This window comes from Amia ocellicauda, chromosome 14, assembly GCF_036373705.1.
Source record: "Amia ocellicauda isolate fAmiCal2 chromosome 14, fAmiCal2.hap1, whole genome shotgun sequence".
Taxonomy (NCBI): Eukaryota; Metazoa; Chordata; class Actinopteri; order Amiiformes; family Amiidae; genus Amia; species Amia ocellicauda.
In genome coordinates, this window is record NC_089863.1 from 26,364,344 (window position 1) to 26,370,614 (window position 6,271).

Below are 6,271 nucleotides of genomic sequence, written 5' to 3' on the forward strand. Positions count from 1 at the left end.
TTCCATGACTGTATCACTCTAAAAAGGGGAACAGTTCATGTGTTGTGTAGGGGGCTCTTATTGTGTAAGAGATGCGTGTATTTTTGTCAAATTTGACCCCTTTCTCTCCGTCTAAAAATGTTTTGGTCCAAGATCCATATGGTCACCGATGTACAGTAGACAATCCGTGTTGTGTTTTCATGCATAAACGTAACACAGCTATTCAAAACACAGGATAAGATTTCTAATCCTCATAATTAGCCCATCTATTTCCAATACGGTTCCCTAGTTCCCAATCTGGATGTCAAGTCTGCACCCCCCCACTGCCTCGATCTGCCCCACTGCCCTACATTAGTGCTAAACCCGGACCATCTGCCCCGCTCTTCACAACAACGCCCGTCGGGAAGCAATAATCTTCAATTAATCCGGACGGTGGGAGACCGCCATTCGTTCTTAATCACAGCCGCTGACTGCTGGTTGGAGCTAGGGCCGAGCAGACCAGGATTTGGGCGTTTCTCCGGTCAAATTCTTCTCCAATCGGGGTGACGGACACGGTGCTGTGTTTACTCGAGTGAGGGAACTGAACCTTTTCACCCTGGAACAGAGGAGAATACGTGGGGACTTGATTCAAGTCTTCAAAATCATGAAAGGCATCGACCACATCAAACCAGAGGAGCTTTTCCAGATCAGCAGGGACACACGCACCCGGGACACAAATGGAAATTGGGCTTCAAGGCATTCAAGACAGAAAACAGGAGACACTTCTTCACGCAGAGAGGCGTCACAACCTGAACAAACTCCCCAGCGATGAGGTTGAAGAGACAATTTGGGAACATGGATAGGATAGGATCATTGGACATCAAACGAGCATGATGGGGCGAATGGCCTCCTCTCGTTTGAAAACTCTTATGTTCTAAATATGACTTCAAAATCCTCCTGGGTTAATCCACTGCCCCTTCCTTAGCTCCTAATCAGCGGTCTGTGGCCTCAGCCCAATAGGGTTCTCATTTCCGAAGCGCGTCTGTGACCCGGAGGCTGTCTGGCGCCCCCGGACGTCTGCCTGAAGTGCGATGGTGCCGCTTCACAAGCCTCGGTGGGGAGGAAGAGAGAAAAAAAGACAGCGGCTTCAGCTCAGCGCGGGAGGAAGCCTGCGTGTTGCCACGGCCGCAGCACAACAGCGCGTTCGTGACTCTTGTGAACCCGGCGGCGCCGATTAAACCCCCCCGTTGCTCAACAGCCAGAGGGATGACTGCCAGCGCTGCGTCCGTTTGCCCAACGGCCCTCGGCGTCACCTGACCTCCCGGCGCTGTGGAGAGCAGGAGGCCGATGACATGACTGGGCTGACAGCAGGGGAGACGGGGTGTTGAAGTGAACCGCAGAAAACGCTGTCAGGGTCCGGAGATAGCAAGTGGCACACAGAGTGATGTCACTAGGACGTTGTCCCAGTGATAACCACAGATCAGTTTCCACATTACACCCACACGCACACACACACACATATATGCTTAATGACAGAAACAGAAAGGCTTTAATTATTATTATTATTATTATTATTAGGCAGACATTTGTGTCCAAGTTGTCCAATTCAAGCATAATTGGGACACACATTGTACAACACACAGTACAGTGCAGTAACACAACACGCAAGACTCACACTTGCCAACTAGTTATCTTGAGGTTTCCTGCGAAAGCACCTCTGACTTTTTCCAAAACACTAATACATCAATAAATACCATACCATAATGGAGAGAGAGAAAGAGACAGAAAGAGAGACAGAAATGGAGAGAAAAGGGGAGAGAGAGATGCAGAGAGGGAGAACGAGTTAAACAACAAGTGAAATGGAGAGAGAAACAGAGAGAGGGAGAGAGAGCGATAGGGGAGAGAGGGAGAGACGGCCAGGGACAGGGAGCAGGCGGCAGGAAACATGGAAGAACAGATAATCAGAGGGAAAGGGTAGAAGACAGGAAGATGGTGGAGAATTTGGAGGAAGAGGAACAAAACACAGAGGAGTCATGAGCTCAGGATAAAGGGAGACCAACACAAAGAAGGAAAAAGTAGGAAAGAAATAAAACAGGCATGAAAGGGGGATCAATAATGGGGGCCGGCCTTCCCGCCCCTCTCCGTCCCCAGCCCTTTAATTGATCTGGCCTCGTCTCCGCATGAATGAGGCCCTTCCACTTTTTTACAACTGCCGGGCTGCTCTCTCCTTCCCCATTTCACTTCTGCAAGCCCAGATATCACCTGCTCCCCTTCCCCCACCCCCATTCCCGCCCCCCCAGCTCTCTTTCCACAGAGAATTGAGCTCTAGCCCGCATCTAGATCCTATACATGGCGCACAACACCGGGCATAAAGGGGAGCAGGCACAAACACGGCTGCGGTCAATAAAGCATATAACATTCTGCATACCATCCTGTATTGGGTGTCGGGCGTTGCAATGTTACGTGTTCTCCTCTCCCTCATTCACACGCGATCCCCCCCCATGCGCTCCGTCCGGCGGCCTGAGAGAATCGAAACCTCGTCCCGATCTGTCTGTTTGTTTGTTTTAGCGCTGAGAAAAATAAATAAATAAACAAACAAGCCCTCCCACGTTCTTAAATAATTCATCCGGCCGTGTGCGTTATAGGCGCTGTAGATGTACATGAATATTTTACAGTAAAGCGTAACCCCCGTTCTTTACCGGTCGTTTACTGCCTTGGCTTACATCCGCTGGATCCATGGCTCCTATCGATCACGGCCTGCAAGCCGTCGTTTTTCTAAACTTCACCCAAATATATATATATATATATATATAACAAAACAAAACAAATAAAAGGCATTAAAACACACACACACACACACACACACACACACTGGGTTATCAGCAACAAAACAATCAAAAAACTGTGTTAATCTTCTCCTTTGCCAGCCGATGATTCACAAGCATGTTGCCGTCTTTGTAAAAGCATCCAAAAAGGGTTTACGGAGAATCAAAGGGCTTTGAATTAAAATATCAACTTGCCAGGGGGTTTAGAGGGAACCACATCTGGCGCCTTAAAACACCTGCCGCAAATCCGGGCAAACCATGAAACACAAACTAAACAATAGTCGGGATGACAACACAAACACCAACCCGGTTTACACTGATCCGCAACCCACTGTAGTGGCAAACAACTGAATGGCTTAAGTTATTATTATATTTCTTACAACATCTCACTTTATGTTTACCTGCAATGGCACATTTATACAGCTGGGGTTGTGCTGGTGCATTCTGGGTACAATGCTATACTCAAGGGTACAGCAGCAGTGTCCCCCACCTGGGATTGAACCCACAACCCCGTTAAATCCTGAACTATATGAATTGTGTCTACTTCTTGTCTATGACTAGCACTTTTTCCACTACAGGGGGCTACATAAGCTGCCCCTGCTATTCAATCCGGACTGTTTGTGTTTAAAGTGGACTTGCGCAGTAACTGGAGGTTCAGGGTGTTACAGGTCTAAGGCCATCACCTCACACTCTTGCGCTTTACAATCGGCGCAGACACACGCGCGCGTCTGCAGGAAGCGAAACAAAAATTGAGAAACGGCGCTTCCTCATGTAGCAGTCAATCTGCCTGGTTTGGGACACGTCTTGGTGTGTGTGTGTGTGTGTGGCTGTTGCCATTTATATCTCATATATGTACGTGTGTGTGTGTTTGTGTGTAGTCTGAAGTATGAAAAACAAAAACCAGGTACACCTCTATACAGATATACAAACACACACCACACATATATATATAGCCACAAGAGAGCGAGAGTATTATAAAACTGAAAATTCGTTCTTGAAAATACATTTTTGCGCTGCAGTGGAAAGGTATTTGAGCCGCCGCTGTAACAGACAGAAAGTGCTACAAGAGTCAACAGAGCCTTTTTTTATTAAAAGCAGGTTATTCTTGTCTTTTCTCATTACTAATATGTTTTTTTTCAGCTGTAGCTCAGTGAGAGGGGGATTTGTTCAGGCATGGACCCCCAGAGATTTATTTTCTCCTATAACTATCTGCCATCCTGTAGGTGTTTGACACTTTTTGGGTGCATGTGACACTTCCTGGCTGTCCTGTACCACACTTTTCACTTTTCTTTCCTGTTCTGGGCTCGTATTTATGACACGGGGTTATGATGTAAAAAACGGCTTAATGAGCCTGGGCTTGGGGGCTGTTTCCACTGTTGGACCAGTTCGGCTGGAGAAGGAATCCTCTTGTAGACAAAGTACCTTCAATTCCAATTGATATTATTATGATTATTAATCCATTCAGACAATCGTTTATTCTGCCTACAGAAACGTCCGACAGCGCTTCTGTCTCATACACAATAGTTGTTTACCCGGCGAGCATCCAGAATGATTGATCTCTGTACATTTATATATACATTTATAGAGAGATCGAAATATATGTCTGAATTGCCAATTATGCCATTTGCGAAGCAGATTCTCACCGAACCCCATGTTGTTCTCATTTGGAGCTTGGGATTCTGGAAATGTCTGAGAAACCGTCGAGCTACGACACTGTATGCATTCTACAGGGGGGGGGGGAAATGTGATCTACTGGCGTTATAGATGGAGGAGGTCTATATATATATATATAAGGCCTATATCCTTTCTTAACACACATCTTAAAACAATACTACTACATCTGTATGTTTACATGGGTGTGAAATCATATCAACATGCCTGGAGCATGTGTGAGCTCCCCCTCACGTGTCCCGTTCCCCCATGACCTCACGACGGGGAGCTTATTTTAGATCCGGTCCCCTCCTCTGGCGAATGTGGGCTAATTCTGCTATTGATTGTGCATTAGACCCCCCCCGGGTCCACTCTCTCCTCCTCCTCTTTGCTAATCCTGATCCAGGCGTAAACAACAACAACAGGATCGTCCACACAGACACCAGCACCCTCTCTCAGTTTGGCGTTTGTGATAAGCGCAGGCCGGGCCTCAAAGGGACTTTCGCAGCATTTGATCCGAGCATTTGATCCGAGCATTTGATACTGCTCTCGCCGCAGTATTACGCGGACACAGGACACAATGTGTAAAACAAACAAACAAATAAATAACTTTGCATACGAAATGCTTTTAGTTAAATTAATGTAGCCACAGCGGCCGGGAGCTGCCAATGCTAATGACAACAGGACGTATTCTGAATCCTAAAGCGCCGCTTGGAAACAAACACGTTTTCCCGTTTGAAAATGAAGTGTGGTTTTGATATGCCTGCTCTTGGAAAGGGCTTCAAAAGGAAATGCTAATATATGGAATATTTTATTCATAATAGACACTGGTTTGACAATGAATAGCAAATCAAAACGAGTGTTCCACACAGTTTGTATAATGTAGCGTCATACATATATACATATTTGTACACAGAGACCTGACATCATATTTATATACAGCAGTGTTTTCCTGAGTGATGCTGGTGTGTTAGTGTCTCCCCCGCTTTGTGCTTGGTGTTGTGCTGCACTTAGATCATCTCCATGTCCAGGCTACACGTTTTTAATACTGTGTCTCGTCTGTATGTTTACACGCTCTTATGCCAAAGGACCATTGATTGAACCACTGGAAACATGTATTGGCCTCCCGTCTGAATTCAGCTGCTGCACTCCAGGACATTTTGCACAGTTTGTCGATACTTTTAAAGCAGTGACGCGTCCTGCCCTTGATAGAAAAGGACGATCAATTGCTTATGTAATGGCTTATACAAGTTGTTGTTGTTGTTGTTATTATTATTACTATTATTTGACTGAAGCTTTTATCCAAACATACCTTAATGATCAAATTACAACTACAAAGAGTGTATGTTAACGTGGAAAAACTGATTTTCTCTCATTGCAGTTTGTTCACAGGATTTTAAATAGTCAGGAAAGTGAGTAAGAAGAAAAGACAAGAATGGAAACAAGATAAGAAGAGGCAAGCGCAATGACAGACGCTGGTTAATGCGTCATCATCACGTTGGGCTATTATTATGCCAAAGAGAAGGTGTCAAAAAAACTTTTCTGATGTCATGTGCTCCCCAGCTTCCCGTTTTTTGTTTTCTTTCCTTCCATTTTTTCTTTCTTTTTTTTCTTTTTTCCGTGATGTGCATTATGCGGGACTAGCCATAATAATCACAGTAAGAAAATAATCAATCAATCAACCAATCAATGTTAAAATACAAGAATACATCAATGCTGACATAAATACATGAATAAAGACACAAATGTTGAAATAAACACATGAATGAATACATAAAGAAATCAATACATGTTGAATTAATAAAAAAAATATATATATATATATATATATACATGTC